At 38.3% G+C, this 24,145-nt stretch overlaps 1 protein-coding gene and 1 non-coding gene across 2 annotated transcripts in view; both read left to right on the forward strand.

Annotated features, from left to right (window-relative positions):
* The window catches only part of GPC5 (glypican 5), a 1,362,542-nt gene that overhangs the window by 1,148,406 nt on the left and 189,991 nt on the right, over window positions 1-24,145 (forward strand). The gene's annotated exons all lie outside the window — the stretch shown is intronic.
* LOC136137910 (small nucleolar RNA SNORA70) lies at window positions 14,094-14,228 on the forward strand. The gene has a single exon (XR_010656767.1). It is a non-coding gene; the product is annotated as a small nucleolar RNA SNORA70 (small nucleolar RNA).

Genomic DNA, 24,145 nt, shown 5'->3' on the forward strand with positions numbered 1-24,145 from the left:
AGAGTCTTACTTTCACTGCTGAGGATGACAGAGAAAATAATATTTCTGAAATGGAAGCTGGGAATGTATATTGTAAGCATATCATGACAATTGTATTGTTTCTGCTTTTCCTGTGTTTTGGTCCCCCTGAATAATAATGTGTGTTTGCTGTGAGTGAAGGAGCCCACATTCATTGGGCTGGTGATTTATTGTTGAAGGCAATGAAATTGTAAGGTTTCTTTGAGTGGGCTCCCGATCAGCAGTACAGCAGGTGTCTGCCATGATTTTCGTTATTTGGTTTATTTCTTTTTTGGAAATTCAGAGAGCTCCTATCTTTTCATGGAAAGCCACTCTCACCTGGGATTCATCCTCAATTATAGCCTCCTCTTAACAGAATTTCATGCCTCAAGGCAGAATTCATCCTACCCAGCTCAGTGGCCCGCACTTCTTCCATTACAAGGTCATTCAGTGGTGGCTCAGCAGGTCTGTACACTATTAGACTATGAATTCCTCGAAGGCAGGAGTCACTCCAACCCTTCCAGCCACAGAGAGATTTAAGAGGACACCACCTCTGTACTAAATGAATGGGGTGGGATCATCACAAGTGTCCTGAGCTGAATGTGTGCATAGACCACTTAGCTGAGGGGACCCTAAATATTCTGTGTAGAGCAACCGGAGAAATGTGGGGGGTCTTCCCCAAAAAGAAATGGGTAGAGAGAAAAGAAGCAAAGAATAAATAAGAGAGAAAGTAGAGAGGCAGTCTGCACCACAGGACAGAAAACTAAAGCTAGAATCCAGACCAGGCCAAGAGCTGTTGTATTTTTAAGGACAACGATTAACACACAACTTCAGGTATTTGCAATGCTACAGTGGGCTGCAATGTACATTTTTGTGGCTCTCCAAAACTTGAGTACGTTAAAATATATACGATGTGTATAAGATTTTCGTTGTATGAGCGTGAAGGAAAATGCTAAGTTACATGACTGGCTCAAAACAATTTGAATAAGAACCATAGGCATGGAACACGTACACAATTGTGAAATGAAACCAAATCAGAAGAAGCAGAAACTCAGAAGGAAGGGATGACCACAAAATTATAAGTCGACAGATAATTTGCTAAAAGCATGAGTAGGATTTTCCAGAAAATGTGGACAGAAGACTTAAGGCAATTTCGTCTAGTGTTTAAGAAGCAGGACGTCCTTGCTGATTTCTCAGATTTATTTCTCTCTCTACGCAAGCACAGCGCTTCTCACATAGTAGGCTACATACTTGCTTAAGAGTTGAGCCTAAGATGTTACACCTGTACAGTCTTTGTTAGCTTTAGAAATAAATATCCAGTGGAATCTATTTTAGCATTTCAACACAAACTATCAAATTTGGAAAACACCGAAGTGCCAAACAATAGAGAAATGACTAAACAAATTATAATACCTATGCTCTATTTCATACATGCCACAATTACGAAGTTTGAAATATATCTATATAAGTTGACGTAAAGTTTTCTAAGACATAATGTTATATGAAAAAGATATGCTGCCCAATATACAGATACAATTATCCTATCTTATGAAAAAGCTCTGGGGGCATATATTGTAAATTAATAATAGCAGTTCCCCTAGTGAAAGGACTTAATTGGGTATAAAAATAGATCTTCACTTTTTACTTTATGTCCTTCTACATTATTTAAAGTATTGTCATGGGAATTAATATATATAAAATGTAATATACTTCATTTAATACATAATTTAATATACATACACAGTATAAAATAGAACTGTTTTGGGGACATGGATAATTGAGTGAATACAAAATGCTTTCTGTTACAAACAATTAAAACACTGGATAAAAATAGAAATGATGTGTGTATGTATTTATGTACATATAGTGCTGAGCTCGTAGAAAAGAACTAGAAATGAAAACCCACAGATACTTCCAGTAAATGGGAAGAGGAGAGAGTGCATGTCAGGTGGGAACTATGTAAGGCGAATCTTTGTTAGATATGAATGTGATTATCAGACTGGGAAATAGACCATCACAAATAGATGGTTGGGATTCTCTCTTTATTCAGCTTTATTGCAGCCTAATTTGATTAGGTGACATTCACCAATTTTACTTGTACAGTTCAACGAATTTTGGTAAATGCATGGTTGTATATCCCCCACCACAATCAAATATAGAACACAAGCCAGAAACCTCTCTGGTGGCCCTTTGTAATCAACATCTTTCTGTCACACCCAGCTCCTAGGAACCACTGATCTGATTTCTGTCCCTATAGTTTTGTGTTTTCCAGAATTGCATATAAATGGAATTATACGTTAGGTAGCTTTTCGAACCTGGTTTCTTTCACTCAGCATAACGCTTTTGAGACTCATTCCTTTTGTTACCTCCACCAATAGTTCATTCCTTCCTTTTGTTGGTAGTATCTTATTGTGCTGGTATACCGTGATAGGTTCATTTATTCATCAGTTAATGGACACTGGTTGTTTTGAATTGGGCTTATTCTACATAAAGCTGCTATAAGCATTTGTGTACAGGTTCTGTGTGGACATACATTTTCATTTCATTCAAATATCTAGGAATGGAATTCCTGGGTCATATAGTAAGTGCATACATGAATTTATAAGATAAACTACCAGTCTGTTTTCCAAAGTGGCTACAGTAATTTACATTCTCATAAGAACTTTATGAGAATTTAATTGGTTTACATCCTTGCCGTAACTTGGTTTTGTTATCATTGTTACCACATCTTTATTTTTGTTTTATGTTCTAATACATATGTAGTGGTATCTCGTGATTTCAAATTTGCATTCCCCTAATGATTAATTATGTTAATCATCTTCACATTTGCCATCTTTATTGTTTTTTGGTGAAGTTATACCGTATGATATTTGTCTTTCTATGTCTGACTTACTTCACTTAGTATGACAGTCTCCAGGTCCATCCATGTTGCTGCAAATGGCATTATTTCATTCTTTCTTATGGCTGAGTAATATCCCATTGTATATATGTACTACATCTTCTTTATCCATTCATTTGTCGATGGACATCTAGGTTGTTTCCATGTCTTAGCTGTTGTAAATAGTGCCACAATGAACAGTGAAGTGCATGAATCTTTTCTCTGGATATATGCCCAGGAGTGGGATTGCTGGATCATGTGCTATAAAGCTAACATAGCTAAACCCTTTGACCCCACAATCATCCTCCTACATATTTCCAACTGATCTGGAAACTCAGGCTCATAGAAGAATCTGTAAATGAGTGTTTACAGCAGCTTTATTCATTCTTATCAAGAATTGGAATCAACCAAGCTGTTCTTCATTAGGTGAAAGGGTAAACAGACTGTGGTACTTTCATGCAATGGAATACCATTCAGCAGTAAAAAGGAATGAGCTATCTTGGCATGTAAAGATGTGGATGAATCTAAACTAGATATTGATAAGTGAAAGCAGCCAGGATGAGAAGACTATATATTGTATTATTTCATTTACCATTATTATTTCCATTCTGGAAAAGGCAAAATCATAGAGAAGATAAACTGATCAGTGGCTTCTAGGGGTTCAGAATGGGATAGGGAGGTACCGAGTAGGAAAAACACAGGACATTCTTTAGAATAGAGAAAATACCCTGTATGATACTGGAATTATGGATACATAACACTATACACTTGTCAAAATCCATTGAGCTTTGCAACACAAAAGCGGACATTAATGTATGCAAATTAAAAATACATATATATTCCATCCTAGGATGGAATGCAGAATGTGACAAAACTATCTAACTGTGTTATAGCCTCATTGAAGGGAGTGTGGGGAAAGGTGCTGAGCTAAGTACCTTTGGAAATGAGTGGATTCTATAAGACTAAAGGCAAAAAGAGCAATACGTAAGCATTGTAGACTGGTTAATCAGGTGTTTTACAAGGGCATGGAGTTTAACAATTCTAAAACTACTACACACGTGTACCAAAACTGAGGAAGTAAATAAATGGATAACAGACGATGGGAGCTAAGTCTCTATTAGAGTGGGAGGTGACAGACAAGCAAGGAGCAGAGGCTAGAATGATCCATGTTATAAAGGATTAGAGTTGGGAGACATCAGTATGAATTCATGTTTAGTTTAATGTAGATAGAGATGGTTACACATATACATATTTTTAGACGTGTTTATGCACAGGTTATTATAAACACATATTTCCTTGATTTACCAGCTGAGAGGGCCTAGGAGCAATCACACTCCATTAACAATGAGCACAATATTGTAACTCATTTTATGCAAAAATTTAAACACACACATGCACACAAATATTTGTAAGGCTGCATCCTAAAGTGTGATTATCTTAAGGTCGCAGCGGTGTGTAGGGTTGTAGCTAACGGGGTACACGTAGGTACAGACTTCTTTCCCTCTTCTTTTCTCTTATTGGAATACTTTATAATGAGCATGTATTTGCGATATTTGTGAGTTACGTATGATTTAAAATAAACTTTTTGTATATATTTTATCTTTTCTGCTACCAAGCCTTCTTTAATCAATTATTTTCTTTAACTCCTGTAACATCAAATATTTTTTTCCAGTGTATCCTCTGCTAAGCACGTAGACAGGAATAAGTTTCTCCTGGGTTGAAAAGAAAAACGAGCAAACAAAACAAAACAAAAAGCCACCTTATGCCTATTAGTTACTCCAGATCTCTTTTTTCTTTTGCTGCCAAACTACTTGAAAGCATTGTCTACCCGAGTTATTTCTGCTTTCCTGTCTATTTTTCGCACTGTCAGTTCTCTGCAGACTACCTTTTGTTTTTACCACTCTACTCAAGCTGATGTTAGGACAGCCTCCCTGACGGAAGCGGTGTAGCGGGGAGGCCAGAGCTCTGGGCAGATGTGGGCTCTGCAGCTGGGAGTTTGCATATTCTGCTTGACTTTCCTAATCTGTCTCCTTAGTCTAGTCCTAAAATAAGGAACAGGACTGTTTCTGTCTTGGTATCTCTCAGCATAGGGCCTGAGACATAATATAGTTAGATAAATAGTGATCAGGAGATCTCGGTGTGCGGCCCGGCGCCGTCCCAGCGGTGGAAATTCTCACTCAACCTGCAGCAGCGGGGGAGCCGCCCGCGTCCTCCCGCCCCAGCAAGCCGACGAGCAGAACGTGACTGATTCTGTTTCTTAAACTTTCCGAGAAACTGTATACCTCAGTGTTCCATCACTGTCTGAAGGTCGGAGGACCCCAGCGCTGTGCGGGCGGCACCGGAGCCGAGGAGAAGGAGCTGCCCCACCCCGACCCCTGGGCCCTGCCGTCCCTGCCCGCCCAGCGCCACCGGGGATGGATGGCGGGAGCACGACGCCAGGGGGCGGCAGGACCGGGAGGGAAGGGGCAGCGGCCGCAGCACAGCGCAGGGAGCTCTCCAACCTCCACTTGGATCCACTGACATCACGTATGATTTCCATCCCGGTCACTGTCACGGTCACGGCGTTTTCCCTGCCCCGCCCTCCCAACTGTCTTCCCAGCGCAGACCTCCCACGTGGCATACCTGCTCTCTTTGGATATGAACTTTTCCGTGGTGAGACACTGCACACAGACATATATGAAGAAAGAATGTACGGTCAGTTCCTATGGTTTCTGTAGGTCACCCTCATCTTGTAAATTGTCCACAAAGCAGATCACAGCCGCGAGGAGGAGGGGCCGAGCCCTTTGGGGCCAGAGGGAGGAAGTGGCCCCCTTTGCCCCTGGAGCCTTATAGGTGGGTAGGTGCTGCTGTAGCCGCCACCCCGGGAGGCTAGCCCTGCCCCGAAGCCTGGACCCCGGGGGCATCTCAGCTTGGCTTCAGCTGGAAGTCATGTCACTCATGCTCTGTGTTGGAATCCACTTTTCGTGCCGTTGGTGTCTGTAAATCCTGGATGGGTTACTTACTTTGACAAATTATTGCTTTGGGTCTTTGTAAATTAAATTTCTTTTCTCTAAGGATAAAGTGAATAAAAAAGAATCTCCCAGGGCTTCCCTGGTGGCGCAGTGGTTGAGAGTCCGCCTGCCGATGCAGGGGACACGGGTTCGTGCCCCGGTCCGGGAAGATTCCACATGCCGCGGAGCGGCTGGGCCCGTGAGCCATGGCCGCTGAGCCTGCGCGTCCGGAGCTCCGCAACGGGAGAGGCCACAAGAGTGAAAGGCCAGTGTAACGAAAAAAAAAAAAAAAAGAATGTCCCAGCTCCCAGTGATGGTGGGAAGCTGTCACAGGCAGCATTGGGCTCATGGTGAGGACCCTGGTGTACTGGCACCACTGTCAATGTCACCTGGGCCCTGTCCCGCCTGCCTCAGGGACTTTGGGTTAAGAATTAGGAAAAGTGAAGACCAAACAACACCCGCTCAATGACGCTGACGATTCGGAGCACAAAACAGGAGCTTCGTGGCTTAGGAGGCTTATGTCGTTATTAAACCACAAGACCGTCGTGAACTAAAAGTAAAGCAGGAAGAGAGGCCTGGTCACTGCCCTGACACCCAGGCGTGTCCCCGCACAGTCCTCCTTGTCTCTGAGGTGCCCACACGCAGTGGTAGCCCAGCCGCAGACCCCACGGGGCGCCCCGGTCACTCTCGTGGTCACTGTCCTCCTGCCTTCCTGCACCCCTGTCACCCAGCCCTTCAGCACACAGATGCCCCGTGTCCAAGAGGTGTCACACGGGCACAACTTCAGGCCCCTCTTGGAGCGCCTGTTAGGTCACAGAGAAGTGGCCCCAGAAGGTTCTGCCAGGTTGACACTTGGCCAAGTGCAGCTCTCTCCTGCCTATTTCTTCTAGGAAAGGGGACGTTGGTCTTTCTTCCTCCACTGCAGAAGCTCCATATGTGTTTGCTTTATGACAGTTGGCTCGGGCCTGGAGGCGTGGCTGGGTGACTTGGGCCTGCGTCTTTTTGCCCCCTGCCAACCAACCAGGTGTATTTTCAGCGGACCAGGAGGCCGTAGCTGGTTTAACTCTGCACATCTCTATCTTCAGAGGCTGATCGTGACCACCAGTAAGCTCTTAGGGAGAGTCCTGGGTACCTGTGCAAGGCTGCTGACACAGGTGGTACAGGAAGCAGTCATCCAGCCCCTGGATTCCATTGTCAGGCTACTACTGTTAGGAAACCAAATCCCATGGGCAGAAAACAAATTTGGCTTTAAAGTAACACAAATTTTAATCAGGTTCTTGACAAATCTTTCGCCCACACACCTCCACCCTACCCAGAAGTCTTACCAACATTTGTACCATTGAGATGGGTCCCCCTGGGCCCTCAGGGGCAGCTCCCTGTCCCTGAGCTGGTGGGGTCAGCGGCCTTGGATGGTGTACAGTAAAGCAAGTCACACAAATTAAAAAAAAAAAAATCTGTAGAAAACAGGAAATGGATTCTTAGTCTTTGACTTCTAATGTTAATAATACTCTTTTAACTCTTCACACTGCTGCTAGGGTCTGTATACTCAACCTGAGTGTTTGCTGGAAAACTAAGAAAATTGGGATCATGTAAATTGATTTCCGATCTATTTTTTCCACACTGATATGAATAATACTTCTGTAAACAATCATGTTCATTAATAGATTCTTTTTCTTACTTCAAAAACTGTAAAACTACCTACTCTAATATATAACATCGCAGAATTTTGCTCTTAGGTTTATTTTAGAATTTCTCCATCCTGACATGTTTATCATACATGGAATTTCTACCAGACTGTCAGTCTTTCTTGTTGTCTGTATAAGCATTAATCAGTAGACAGGGACCTTCTTGGAGCAAAACACATACATTATTCATAATTATATCAGCTAGGTTCCAGCATCCCACAGAGGTAAGGATTCTATACCTTGTATGAAATTGTCAGGACTTCATAAAACCATACAATCATTTATTCACTTGGCATTCTATTCGGGAATGATTAATATTTATCAAATACTATTAAATCCAAGGCACAATACAAAGCATAAACCTACAGTCTTATATGAAGCATTTGAGGATATATGTGTTTCAGAATTTCGACTCTTAAAAATTCTTTTTAGATTTTAGAATGATAATGTGATGAACACACCATTTTAAAGCCATACCTATTCAAGCTTTGGACAGCACCATGTTTGAACACCTATCATTTCAAGTCAGGTTTTGCCATCAAATAAATTTAAATTAGATCAGGGTTTGGCGTCAAATCAAATACAATATAAAAAATCTGGTTTTAACCGTTTTATTTTAAATTTCAGAATTAGATACCATCAAGCGTATTGTGAGACAAAGAATGATGACTAGGACTCTTTTTCTGAAAGACCTTAATATTTTATATGGGAGATAAAATAAGTTTTTAATAGGAAGCAGGAGATAGTTCATGTTGATTAAGGGTCACAAATTAAGCAAGGGAAGGAGAAACAATAGAATCAATATCTACCAAGAGAGAGGTATGAACAGGTTTCAGATAATGATGAGAGAGGGAAGGGGTAGGCATTTTAGGGAGTGGGAGGAAGCATGAGGAAATAGAGAAGTGGGAAAAGAAATAACTTCAGAAAAGGTATGGATCCCAGAGTGCTGGGAGTGTAGATCGTGGGAAGGGGTTGAGTGGTGGTAAATATAGCTGGAACAATGCATCAAGGTTACATTATAGGGGGCTTATGTTTTGCTCCTACCTTTTTTGTCTTTCTATAGCCTCTTTCAGGGCAATTAAATCCACTGTCAGTTATGCAAGCATGTATCTATTAACATTTCCCAGATCACTAATTCTAGACAGATCATTCCTAGGAATGATCTTTTCCAGCTGCCTCCTGGACCTATCCACCTGTGCATCCTGTAGACATCTTAAAGCTAATTTATTTAAAACCTCATTCATTCATTCATTAAACAATGTTATTAGCCATTGCCCTAGACATTGGAGGTTCAATGGTGAAAGTCATATCCCTGACAGTGCTTATTGACTCATAGGGAAGGAGACATTATCCAAGTAATTGCACGGAGGGAGAAAAACTACAAACTGGAGGATGCCCTGAAGGAAGGAAAAAATGCCCTTCTGAAAGGGTGTGTACGAACAAGTTACTCTGCTCTCAGAGAGGCTGGTGCTCACTGAGGAAGTGATCTCTGAGCTAAGATAGGAGGTTGAAGAGGACAGGAAGACTCTCAGTTGCGGTGAAGCACTGCAAAGCATCTGTGAGAGCCAGTGTGGCTGGAACACACAGAGCGAGGTGGAGAAGGTTACAGACCAGATGAGAACTGACCACATAGGAGCTTATGAGCTACTTTAAGGACTTGAGTCTTTATTATTTGAGCAGTGAAAAACCAGGGAGAGGATTTCAGCATGACCAGACTGTGTGTGTGTGTGTGTGTGTGTGTGTGTGTGTCTGTCTGTCTGTCTGTCTTCTAAACTGCATTTAAGTTGGCTATGTGTATGTTTAAGCATATTTTATCCCCTGGGTTGGCTGTTAGTTGTTTAAAACTTTGCTAAAGAACACACCTATGAAACGTCCATAAAACGTAAATATATAGCGCAATAAATTTGAATAATGTAAGCAACAAGGATCCGCCACTTATATGGTGAAATCAAACGTTGCCAATTCTCCGGAAGCTCTTTGTACCTCTATTCCAATCGCAACTCCCTTCTTCCCACTGAAAGGATACTGAGTACACTGTATGAAGTTTCATAGTAATTATTCTTCTATTATTTTATAGACTTACCATCTAAATATGAATCCCTAACCATTAGTTTCCTGTTTTATGTTTATATAAATGGAATCATAAAGCATATGTGTAAGCATTTGTGTATGACTTCACTCACTGTAAATTTTGTTTTTCCAATTTGTTCATTTTAAATGAATATATGTAGTGCATTCATTTGGGGGACTATATAGATTCTTTGTATGCAACGATTTATTTACCTATTGTCTTGATGATAGACAATTTCAATGTTTCTCTTCTGCTGATTACAAGTAATGCTATTGAGAGCATCTTTGAATATCCTGGAACACATACACATGACATTTCCCTAGGAAAAAATACTCAGAGGTATGTGCCATCCTACATAAGAATATATGTAAACCTGCATACATGTAATAGTAATGTAATGTTACATACCATTATATCTGTTTTCCTATATTCTGTTTTTCGTTATTTTGTCTTTCTGCATCATTATTCCTTCTTCTCTATCTTCCAGTTAATTAATTTTCTCTTCTGTATCTTATTGAGTTCTTAATTTAGGTTACTGTTTTGGTCATTGCATTGTTCCAAAATTTCTATTAGTCTCTTTTTTAAAATTAAAAAAATAGACCCGCCTGACAGATTTTTTAAATGAGCAGTCTGTATCAGCACTATCTAATACAATTGTGTACTATGATAGAAATGTCCTATAAATCAGTATTATGCAATAAAATATCAACCAACCACTTATAGCCATTGATATGTTGAAATGTAGCTAATGAAGCTGAAGAATTGAACTTTTTGTTAATTTGAATTGTTTAAAATTTTAAGTTAAATAGCCACACATTTCTAGTAACTTCCGTATTAGACAACAAAGGTCTATATATTATGATTCTATAATTATTCTACTTTCACCATCCACTTACACTTTTAAAATAAAAACTTAACATGCTCCATTTGAAAAATTAAAAAAAAAACAATTATAATCAATTAAGCAAGATTCACTTATCAACATTCATATTTTATCTTATATATATACACATATATATGTATATTTGTGTCTGAGATTGTCTATGTATGTTTACAAATACACATATGTGTAATATACGGAAGATAAATTTTCGCAACATCATTATAGGTACTTTTATAGCCTTCCCTGTTCGCCTAACATTTATCAAAGCATTCTGTTATTAAGTAGTCTCTAAAATAATTGTCTATAACGATTATGTAAGATGTCCTCTTTTGTTTCTGTCTAGATTTAAATATTCTCCTATTGCTAAATATTTAGACTTTTTACAATATTTTGCTATTATTGCTCACAGGATTATGAAGAGCCTGTGAACCTAAAATATGGACTTTAAATCTAGTTGATTTCTTAGGATTACTGAGATTAAGGTGGGATTGCTAGAATAGAGTACCCGTTGACTAAGTGTGTTTGTCATATATTAAATCGACTTCCAGAAAAGTTGTACCAATTTGTTTCCATTGGAGAAACATAAGAATACAGCCTCTTCTTATGGATCTATGCTTTATCATTTGACTTGAGTTTTTACCACCCAGCATAAACTCTCTAAGGACATAAAGCATATCCTCAGTTTGATATGCAGGGTTTTTCTCAATTCTATTTATATTTGAACTCTCTGAGGATTTAAGGCTTAAGCTACTCTGTCCCTTTTGAAACTTTCTCTTGTATTTGCCTCCTTAACACTGTGTTATTGTGAGTTTGTTCTTCTATTTCTCCTCTCCCTCTTCCTGTTGCCTTTCTTTCTTGTCTCTACATGTGGCATTTGCCATAGTTCTGGTCTTTAATATCGTTGTTCCGTAACCTCTCATGAAGTCCCCTCCCCGTCCCTTATTCAGCTCTCCCATCTTCAGACCTAACTCTTAAATCTATATTTCCAGGCTGTCATGTCTTCAGAGATCAAGTATGCCTGTCCCTACTGTCACCCGTCATGTCTAGGATCTGAGTTTAAACATTACCCCTGCCCCCACTCCACCCTAACTCAACTCCCTATATGTTATGTAAGTAATCTCATTGTTACTTGGGTTCAAAAAAACCTCACTTTTTTTTTTCTTATCTCCTTTGTCTCACATATTCAGTCCGTCATCAATGAATTCAATCATTCATTGATGACGGACTGAATATGTGAGACAAAGGAGATAAGAAAAAAAAAAGTGAGGTTTTTTTTGCAGTTTCAATCAAATCATGTCTGACCTTCCATTACTGCCTCTTACATGCTAAAACGGGCCCTTATTACCATGGCAATTTACTCTTAAACAATGCTCCCGCTTTTAGACTTTCCTGTTATTAATCTAGTCTTCACAATACTTCTAAATCCATCTATTTAACTTATCACTTGGCGGGTACGGCTCTCTTCATCAGAAGCTTTCAATGCCTCCCTGTTGTCCTCTAAGTAACCCCCAGTTTCATAGTTTGTCATGTATCCAGCCAGCCAGCCATTCAAAATTTGAGTGCCTGCGTAGGGTTTATGTGTAGAGCAGTGACATTCAGCTACTGGAGATACTAGGCCCTAGCGTGAAGAGGTCTGGAAGTGCCTGGGAGTTGACCTCCCCTGAGGCTTCCACTAGCATATGACTGAGAAATGCAGCTGTAAGAAAGCCCCAGATCCATTGCCTGGATTTTAGCAGCTCTGAGGCTTAGATTACATTCCAAAGTTTCCCCATAGCATCAGGCTGCAGCCTACCCTCTGTGGGCCTTTTTCCTGGGGTTACATCCTTACCTGGCCTCCTCTTGTTCCTTACCCAGCTTTACCTACCAGCTACCCTGGAAGTATTTCCTTAATAAATGACTTGCACTTGAATTCTCCTCTGCTGTTCCTAGGGTCTGCTTCTTAAAACAAACAAACAAACAAACAAACAAACAAAACCTTGTTAAGACACTTTTATTCAAACCAGAGACATAATCACTACTGCAAATGAGCTTACACCAAGTAGAAAAACAGGTGTGTGAACCAACTCTTTCAACTTTAATATGATATCTACTATAATAATGGTGGTATCAAACTCCAGTGAGATAGAAGAGAAGAAATACCTACCCCAGATGAGAGAATTCAAACTGGGATGTCTGCAACCTGAAAGTAACATCTGACCTGAACTTAAGAAGTAAGACTTTTTACTTACAGGAAGGAAGAGAGAAGCAGGAAGGAAGCAAAGAGAAACTCTTCATAGGGAATAACATGGGCAAAGCTACTACGATACGAAAGCATGAAAATTTTCAGGAAATACAAATAACTCAAATTATTTATTATTATCAAAGGACAAAGAGAGGGACAGAGGATTGGTTCTGGCAGATGAGTAACATGGAAGAAATCTGCACTCAAAACATTCGTTAAGTGACATAGAAGGACTTCATCTGTTTTATCTTTTGAATATGGTAAACAAATGAAGAAACCAGACCAGTGATGCCATCAGATTTAGAGTTTTAACTATTACTCTGGAGGCATCATGGAGGGCTGGGAGAGTGAAGGTTTGATAGTTGCATTAGGCTTAATTCAGGAAAAAGATAATCAGAAATTAAATATGGTGGGTAAGAAAGGCTTAGGAAGGAGATAATAAGAAATATTAGAAGGAGGGACTGGCAATAGTTGGTAATTTATTAGGTCTGGGGATAGAGATAGAAGATTCTAGGCTTTGGACCCATCTCAATGACCAAATCCATTGGACATTTTTTAGTCTTCATCTTACTTAATCTGATAGCAGCATTTCCCTTCCTTCTGAAGTTCTCGTTCAATTGTTTTGATAGATGTTCTATATTCTCCAAATTCTCTTCATCTATTATTAATTCACTTTTTAAATAAGGTAGGTAGTTAAAACTGGAATTATAATGTATAGACTACTTACTAAAGAACTGCTTAAATGAATGCCTCAAAGGATTTAAAATAACCAGAGTTTATGTGAAGAAACTGCCCAACCTCACTTGTAACCAAAGAAATGTCAACTAAAAATAATAATATCAGATCAGCAAAAATTTTAAGTGTAAAATATCCAGTTTTGGCAAATATAAAGAAAAAAACATGCTAATGCATTACTGGTGATAGTGTAACATGTACAAAGTTTTGGAGAACAATTAAATAATAATTGTTACTTAATTTTATTTATTAAACTTATTTAATAAACTTATTTTATCTCCCATATTAAAATTAAAATGCTCTTTTCCTTTGATCCAGCAATGGCACTGCTAATAATTTAAAATAAAAGTCAATCTAGATAAATATATGAAGATGCTTATTACAGTATATTTGTAATAACAAAGATCTTAACTTATTTTAAAGTCTATTAATAGAAACTAAATATAAAATGGTCATTCTACAGAATATTATGCAAATATTATAAAGAAGTATTGATATGAAAATGGCCAATAAATATTTTGTTGCACAAGAATAGTGAAGTGAGTTTGTAGCATGTGGCCTTGTACTCACATAGTGAGAATATACATGCATTAAAAATTTCTAAAAGGATGCACTCAAAAGTGCTAACACCCTTTGCAGCCAGTTAAGCCGACTGTGCTCTTTTCCCCACGGGGGCCCGGTGCGCAATGGCTGCAAACAGCAGCCTCCTCGGTAGTGTATGCAACCTGTTGCCTGTATGGGTTGCCCTAAGGGACCTTGGAGACAGCCCTTTCCAGTGGACATTAATGACTGGCATGCTGTCCCCAATCTAGGCTCCAGACAGGTGTGCGTGGTGCCTTTGGAAAGCCCCAGGGCACAGTGGCCAGGGTCCACATTGGCCAGGTCATAATGTCCATCCGCACCAAGCTGCAGAACAAGGAGCATGTGATTGAGGCCCTCCACAGGGCCAAGTTCAAGTTCCCTGGCCGCCAGAAGATCCACATCTCCAAGAAGTGGGGATTTACTAAGTTTAATGCAGGTGAATTTGAAAACGTGGTGGCAGAAAAGTGGCTCATCCCAGATGGCTGTGGGGTCAAGTACATCCCTAATCGTGGCCCTCTGGACAAATGGCGGGCCCTGCACTCGTGAGAGCCTTGGCACTGCCCCCTCCCTCCCCATGCCCACCAATAAACCCTACTTTCTTGTCAAAAAAAAAAAAAAAGTGCTAACACAGTTTACCACTGGGGCTTGCAGATGCTGTATATTCACTATTGCCATATTTTTTTCCCATTACCAGCAGTAATTTGGCCTTAAAATAAATGAAAAGAAAGGAACAATAATGGGATAATGAGGAGGAACAGCTTAGTTTCTTACATGAGTGTGAACAGAGGGGATGGGAGATAAAAATTCTATGTAATTCTGTTGGAATTAAATACAATTAAATAAAAATAAAATCCTCACGTTAACACCTTAAAATAGGAGGTGCATTTACGTATAGGAAGATAGAGGCTCCTTACATACTCCATGCCTAACGAAGGACTAGAATTCAGATCTCCTGACCCTTTCCCTGGTGCCCTCTCCATTATCTTAAGCAATAGAGTATCTACAACAAGAAAATCAAATCAACTGAGATGCAAATGTTCTCAGCCATTATTTCTGCCTTCTCTGAATATATGGGATTGATTTTGAGTTCTTAAATAAGCCAGAAATTTTGGAGAGTTGGCTGTGGGACCCTAAAGTTTTGATGTATACTGCTCAGAATATCTCAATTCAATACCATCCCTCTAAAAGGATGCTTTCTAAAGCACTGAGAAATATGGCTCGTCTATGTCCCTAATTTAATACAAGAGAAATTTTGAATTGGAGGCAAATAAACTATGCAGTAGCATTGTAAAGCTTGGTAAGGAAGAGTATGCCAAACAGCTTACCTATTCCACAGGTAAGCTGACATATCTCCGATAATTTTCCTCCTAAGCACAGTATAAGTGAAATATTAGCACGTATGATCTGGGGCAGCACCAACTGATTAGTTTGTTGCTATAAAGTATAAATGCCTAATCTTATAAAATTTCAAATATCACTCTGGAAAATGAGAAGCCATCACTAAAATGTGAGTGAAATGACTATTATGTGCTTCCTTTAGTTAGAATTGCCTTATATTGAAAAAAATAAATGATTTCCTATCCAAGAAAACTTTTTAATTACTTTACCCATCTACTTCTAGGAAATTACAAATAAATTTTGTTACTTTAGGAAAACAGAGATGGATTTGCTGTATGTAACTTTCAGTACATTAGCAATGGATTCCATCCTAGTCTTGTTCAGGATCCTTCCTCCAGTGCTTCATTCAAATTACCACTGATTTTTACTAGGTATTGAAATGGATACATAGCAGTTTTACCCAATATATTTGCCAAATTCAATATTACTAATTTAATAAACTGGGAGAGATAAAATGGAAACAAAAATTGGTGAATATTTAAAGATAAAATCTGGCAATATGTCAATGTTTCTGTTTCCTTCTATAATATAATAAATTATAATTCTTCTAATTGAAAAATACTATCAATAATGAAAATCCTATATTACATATAACCAACATTTTTGTACATATATCAGTTCTTGCACACATTCTGATTCCAGTTTAGTAAATTGATGTGTAAATATATTTGGTAAGATAGATGGTCTTATAAGAAGATTAACTTGAAGTTGAGGTAGACTAGTGAAGTAAAATGTCCATTTCCTGTGCTGGAGAACGCTTTCATTGAAATTTGAAGTGTAGCTATTAGTCTCAGGATTTAAATTTTATCTTTAGGTGTTTGGACTAAAATCTCTACATATATAGAGGAATTACATGTATTCTGTAATTTCCCAGTAACATACATGCTTCTGAAATGCAGGATTTAACAAGGAGACTAGTGTGATTTGATGGTTAATCACAAATATTTGACAGAGGAGCTGTTTTATGGACCTTATATTTTCCCCCTCTGCTTCAAGAAAAGATCTCATCTGTCACTCCTTAATATTAAATTCAATTGAGTTCTTAAATAGGGAAAAAGCCTGCCCTGTACTACATGCCTCTCAACATTAATGGTGGCATTAGGCTTAATTTTCAGTAGATGAGAATATAAGTTTATATATATAGTCATAAAAAGATATTTTGTCCCCAAATTTGCCTGACATCTGTTGAAAGAAAGTACATTTCTGATCTAGTTTTTCAGAGCTTTCTGGGATTTAGTGAACAGAGATGTATTAATGTGTGTGTACATGTGTGTGAGTGTGTGTACACAAATATGCTGTGCTCGTAAAAAGGCCACAGCTAGTATTTCCAAACTGGATTTATTTAAAAAGAGGGAATAGATGCATTCTAGAGTGGAATAGGAGTTAGGGGACAGATAATGCAGAGAAGTCTTGGAAAATAAAAATGTACAAAAGAGGCCATGGTTGGAACCAGAAGCACATACTTTTTTCCTAAAAAGAAGATACAGGGACACAAAGAGATACAAAAAATAGAAAGAGGAAAAGCAAACAGTAAAGATGGCACCATAGAGAATGAGAGAATGAGAGTTTTTCCTCTTTGCCTTCATGGGTAATAAAGGTTATGAAATTGAGGATTTCCACTTAATCAAGAGAGAATAGCCCATAGCAAAGGACATACTTTCATCTATGAGCTGCGAGTAGTCTGTGAAGATTAGAGAGGATGGCTGTAATCGATGCCTGGGGTAGACCCTTGCCATTGAGCCATGCCGATAAGGTGAATAAGTATTTATTTTATTTTGGGACATGTTTGACTTTGATTGCATCTAAAGTATATATATATATTTTTATATATATTTTATATATATATAAAATTCAGATAATTCTGAATCATGATTTACCTGTGGATTGAGATATAGCCCAACGATGCTTTACCTAAAAGTAGATAAATTCATAAGTTGCTCTAAAAGTTTTGTAAATATGGCGGGCGTATTTCCTAGAAGTTTCAAATGAGCAAAAAGTATCCAGAAATAAAATCAATCAGGAGTAATTTCTATGTTCCTATGAATGCTAGACACACTGAAGAAATACTTAAAATTTTGTTTAGAACTATAAATGGTCTTTGCTTTCAAATTTTAAAATGTGTTTCCTTTAAACTTCATTTTCTACAAATTTATTTCTATTACAAATTTGCTACGAATTTCCTGCAAATTTGTTCATTTGTAGGCATTTGTGAATATATGCATGTGTGTGATTGCACATACTTTTTAATGAACTAGTTAAATAATTTAAAATAAACCTTTCTAATATTAATCTATTTCGTTATGGGAAAATTTCAGGATTCCTTTTATTCTCAGTAGTAACTATTGTCATGATAGAAGTTCTGATACTATGAAAATTCGCTGGGAACTTTGACAAAGTAAATCATCCTAAGGCAATGAAAACATATTTTCTTGCTCCTGTTTCATCGTACTTGGGTATAACAGAAATGGTGAGACTGAAAGATCCAGGTATCTAAACTGCGGAGGGCAGAGAGTAGCAGCGATCTGCGTTTTCAGGCTAAGTTAAGGCAGTTTAGAAGCCAACGCTTGTCAGCATTCCTTTAGAACTGCAATGTCACAGCCAGCAAGAGCGTGTTTGTCTTCCCACAGCTGTGTGTCGTTTTAAGAGATTGCATAGTTAATGCTAAAATTGCCTCTGACTACTGTGCTCCGTAAGGTTTTTGATTCTTGCTTGGCTGAAGTCCTGATTTTGATTTTTGTTGTTTGTTTCTTTTCATGGCAAAGTAATATTTAGCTCAACAGTGTTTTATTTGACATTAAGAGAAAATATATTTGTTTGAGAAATAAGCCTGAATTCGTTTTTGGTCTGCAGTAAAACTCTAACCTTATATATTTGGCTTTTAAACATTTTGTTCTCATGAAAATAATGATTATGTAGGCCTCATTCAAAGTAGAATTATAGAAATAGATTTTGAATCAATTAAAATATTTTAATGAATTTGATTTGAAATGTTTAAAACATGAAAACAGTAGTGGTTATAAATCAATAACTGCTTATACTGTATATAAAACCATTTGTAAATTTGTAGAGCATTTATAGCACATTTGATTTTAATTTCCAGATAATACTCTGAATAATATTCTATTCCCATAAAAATAATACCACTGTAATTGGAATAGAAAAACAAAATATATCAAATGATGGCTCTCTGTATATAATGCTCAGTAATTAATGCCCTGCCTTTAATTATACCAAAGATGACTTACAGTAATGTACTTCTGTGTAAGTGCAAGGGTACCGCTTTTGTAACCAACAGCTAAGCCGCCTATCCTATGTTCTCCCGAGGACAACTCAGCCTTAAGGGTCTAATTCATGGTCACTTCCCATTCCATTTTTGTTTTTACTTCAAAGCTATGGATCTCATTCACGTTTTGTTTCCTGAGACTACCCTCCTCTCTCTACTCAAAGACCACCCAGACATGACTGCTGCCATTCCCTGATCTCCATACCTTAAACACACACTGCATATACATAGGCACTTGGGCACACATGAATGTACACACAGACTTTCACAGACATGCGACAAGGGGAACTGTGTTGCTACATTTTCATGACTCTTGCCCGTAGGTCGGGCACACATTTCCTGTGCTTCACAGGTTTGGAGCATATCAGGCAGACTTGGGAGGTCCTTTCAACATCTGGAAACTTGGAATCATGCTAGACACCTTGCTCCCTTCATTTCCACTCCTTAGGTGTCCCCAGGTTGTAAACAGCAGTTGAATCCATCTCCTTCTTTTCATTTTTCCTCTTGCCACTGAGCCTTTGCCCACTAAACCTTCCTCTCTCCCTGCTTTGTGATAATCTGCTCCAGTATCCTTGGCCTGCTCTCATTCCTCAGAGAGAGTAGACCCTTCCCAGCTCAGAATTTTGTACAAGGTGTCCTGCCCAGAAGCCCTCTCTACTCCACCCCACTTCATGTCCCTGTATATTCAAGTCATGATGTTAGTCTGGAAGTCGCTTCCTCTGAGATAATGTTCCTGAAACACAGACAAGAAACCTGGTTGTTTGCCAACACATACCCTACGTTTTTCTTACATAACATTTATTTATACTAATAATTTTTGCTTAAATAATTTTTAATGTTTCAGTCCTTTCCCCTTAACATGTAAACTCCAGAAGATCAGAGCCTGATCTCCAGCACCTAGCTAGTCCTTGGTACATGGTTGGCACTCACCGAATTTAGATTTTATAAAGAAATGAATTAATAGGTGCGGTACATATGTGTAGGCAGCCATGTGGAATATAAGTGGTGATCATTTTTGGACACAATAAACCAAACTGAAAGTTGCCAGAATCAAGAAAATGGAGCTAAACTGGGAGCCAGAAAGCTAATCCATATGGATGTCAAGACAACGTGGCTGGGTAAACACTGGGTACACAGAGCAGTGATCAACACGAGGAAGCCAAAGGCTGGGGAGGTCTACTGGAAACTCATAAGCAGATTCCAGGAATGATTGGTTGTCCCCAAACATTGTTTTTATTCATGGTCTAGAGGTCTGTCTTGGTTGGGGACAAGAGTGCAAAAGTATTTTCTCTAAATATCTCACCGACTTATGTTTCGAACTATAGAGGACCCATTTCTCAGTGATGTTCAGTTTTTTTTTTTCTTTCTGCTAAATCCTTTCTGTGTCTCCATTTAGATTGCTTTCTCATTCTTCCTTTCTAAGCTTGAACTAATGATGCCAAGATGGTCAACCCTATGTAGGTATGTGACTAAGATTATAGAGAGGCTAGTTGGCAAAACTGGACCACAGAAAGTTACAAAAAGAGTCTGCCCAGCATTCAAGGCAAAAAAAAAAAAAATCAGCTTGCCCTCCCAGGTATCCAGAGCCACCTCTACTGTGTATCTACTAGCCCTCAGCTTTTTCTTTTTTTCTAAGGATAAGCTTTTACCTTTTCAAATACCTCGCGCTGTTCTGCCTCTCCACATATACGATGCTTTCATCTAGTCCATCTGGCAGTCCTGTAGCGGGAACGTGACTACTTGTTACAGCAAAAAGGCTGCTCCTTGGTCTGATCTGCATTTTCCAGGTAACTTTCTAGGCAGCCTATGATCCATCAGTTTGCCCCTCAGTAAACCTCAGGAAAAGACCGCCCATAAGCATAGCACAGGGGCGTTCTAAAGTTTTAGAGTGTTGCAGATCCTAAGATAAAAGCAGTAAGGGAGCTGAAAAAATAGCATTATTTATTTAACAGACTCACTCAGGTCTTCCCTAGTCACTACATTCTATCTTATACATGTAACATAAAAATCTCCATGAAAGCAGAACTGAGTCCTCGGTGAGAACATTCAGAAATAAACAAGCTTGAGAGGAGAGCCTTGTAACCCATGCTTTTCACCCTTCTCCTGTGTCACCTAAGATAGTGACCGGATCCGAGTAGGTGCTCGACAATGGGACGTGCTAAAATAATCCTTAAAAGTGTATATAATTCAAACAAATGTCCATAACTCTCTCGGGAGGCACTTTGGATGACAATGAAACCACCTGTCTTTTACTTTAGAATTTGTGAGTGTTAATCATTTTACCTTTCCAGCTTTTATTCTCCATGGTCAGGCCTTTTATACTATCTCCTCTGTTTGAACCTCTACCTTACCTTTCCTTATATTAAAAAATCATTATACAGGCAAAATGTAAAAATATATTTATTTAGCCATTAGTAAATAGCTACTAAGTCTTACCATTAGTCTTAGCTACTAAAATATATAAAAGCAAAGCATATGTATTTATATATGTTTATGTGTATACGCATTGTACATAGATATAGACAACTATATCTGCATATATGTGTGTATCTATATCTATATCTAAATCTATATATAGATAAAGAGATACACATCTCCTACTCTATAATTTATGATTGTTATAGCAAGGAATAGACAGCTCGACTAAAAGTGTTTTAACCAACAATGAAAATGTCTCATTTTACAAAATAGAGAAATAGAGAAACCCAGAGATTGCAAACATTTAAGGATAATTGATTCTGTGGCCCAACAGTGCTATCAAATGCTTAGGTTATTACTATTATCCTCAGTGTCAACTGATTTTTTTCATCAACTGGAAATAACATACTAGCTTCCATCTTTCATAGTCTCAGGAAAAATATTTAAAAAGCTTGAAGAGAAGGTGTTCCTTTCAGTGTTAAGTGTGAGATAAACCTCCTTCAAGAACCCCCGTCATATGTCTCCTCGCATCAAAGTTATATTCTGTGGCAGGATTAGCTCAGTGAATTTATGTTCCACCCTGGATCTGTAGAGGAGCCTAGTCTCCTCTCTCGACTATGGCTACCTGCCATAAAAACAAAGTTGGGTTTCTGCTAATAGAAGAAAAGTAGAAACTGGCAGGTAGGCAATAACGAGGATGTGACATTTGTCTCAAGGGATTATTAAAGAGACACCTAAATAAAGGGATTTGTATTAATCAAGATACAGTCAGGAAAACTGAAACCATGGTAGGTATTTCAAGCAGGAAATTGGCCACCAGATGTTCAAAGGCTGAAATATCAAGGAAGGGATGCTAAAATAGTCCATAAGTTAATAACTGCAGGAAGCAGCTGCCACACCAGAGCTGGGGGAACAAAAAGGAAGAGGTGGGGTTGCCAGAATATAGCAAGGAAGGGGCCTCGTAACAACTGGTACCAGTTACTCTACAGGTGAAGCCATGTAATTGGTGCTCAGACCACCAGGGGGCACTGTGAGTTGGTGCAGGCACCTATAAAGAGGACACAGAATGGCTGGTGCTCGGTGTGTCAAAAGAAGCTGGAGGCTGAAGTTGTGGTCGTCTTTTGTTGCCTTGAGAAGCTGACGTGAAGTATAAGCAGAAAAGTCATCCCTTCTGCCTTCGTCCTGCCTTCCGTTCTCCCTCTTGTGTTTCCCGCCAAGAGAAAGTCAGCTGTCAGGGGAGTCGGAGAAATGTTTGCAAGCTTGACAGCACAGAATACAGGATGGTGGACTTGGAGCTCAGAGAGATAGTAGGTGATGCAATAGCACAGTATCTTGAAATTTTGAAAATTTTGAAATAGCAGCGCACATATATATATATATATATATATATATATATATATATATATATATATACTTTTAATTATATACGTAAAGTTCTTGCATTTTAGTACATGATGGTGCCTCTACCTGGAATGCTTTTTTCTAGCTAACACTATATTCTTTACATCTCAGCATAAGAGCAAAAGATGTTTTAAATGCTTTCCTGACCTTCCTTAACACCTACTGAGAGAATTATTTAGGGAAAGTGACTTAGTCATCTTGAGCATCTGTTGTCTCATCTTGAGCATCTGTTGTCCCATCTATAAAATGGGATAATGATGTATCTACCTCAGAGGTTTGTTTTGAAGATGGAATAAGCTTAAACGATAATCTCTTTGATTTAGTCACATGTAAACTGCTTAATTGATCATTGTTAAATATTAGTATTAGTTCTATGACTCCCCCAATTCTAATTTACAAAAAAATAAATAAAAACTTTGTCCTAGTCAATAACTTTTCAAGTCAGTCACCTTATACAAAGTTATCATTATGTAGATAGTTATCATTCTGCTTTAAATTACTCACTTGCGTATTTATGACTGTCACTACCTAGTGTTCCTTGAGGATATGACATATTTTTTTAGCACAGTGCCTCGCACATAGTTGAAACTACAATCAATGAAAATTTGAAAAAGTTTGAAAGTTCAAATAAATGATGGTGAATATATGATGTATATATGTATGACTACACACACGTATCTTATTTACATTTATAAAAAAGGAGAGGAAGGGCACCTTCATGTAGGTCACTTTGCTATTTTCTATGGAAGCTGTAGTCTTCATATTGTATAAATGAAATATACATATAAAGATAAGTCTACAAAGTATAAACACTAAGGCTCCAGGAGTTCTTGATCAGGAGCTATTATGATTAGCTACTGTGATCAATGATATCAAATGGGAAAAATTCATATAAATAACAAAAAGAGACTGGGGAGATTATTACAAGTGGGCTCTTCGGCATGGAGGGCATTATGCTGAGCAAAATAAGTCAGACAGAGAAAGACAAATACTGTATCATATCACTTATGTGGAATCTAAAAGAATACAACAAACTAGTGAATATAACAAAAAAAGAAACAGACTCACAGATATAGAGAGCAAACTAGTGGTTACCAGCATGGGGAGATGCGGTATAGGGCTTGGGGAGTGGGAGGTACAAACTATTGGGTGTAGGATAAGTTACAAGGATGTATTGTACAAGACAGGGAACATAGACAATATTTTGTAATAACTGTAAATGTAAAGTAACCTTTAAAAATTTTATAAAAATAAAATTTAAAAAAATTAACAAAAAGTAGTATCTATGAGACAGCAAATATGGGGGTTAAGTTTTTTTCCAAATTGGTTAGGGTAAGTTTAAAAGGGTTGTGCTTTATCCTGTAGGTAATCAAGAGTGACATAAGTAAATAGTATTTGAGGATAAATAATCTGTTCCATGTGCAGGCCAGATAAAACACTGAAGACTTTGAAGGCAGAGAGGACTTAAGGAAAAATATGATCTCGAAGTGCTAAGAGGCTGAACTAAATTCATTATAAAGTCATTGCCATGGAGTTGCCAAGGACAGGGCCATTGACTGGATGACCCAAGCAGTGGGTGAGGACAACTCAGTGAGAAAATCTG

This window comes from Phocoena phocoena, chromosome 18 (assembly GCF_963924675.1).
Source record: "Phocoena phocoena chromosome 18, mPhoPho1.1, whole genome shotgun sequence".
Classification (NCBI taxonomy): domain Eukaryota; kingdom Metazoa; phylum Chordata; class Mammalia; order Artiodactyla; family Phocoenidae; genus Phocoena; species Phocoena phocoena.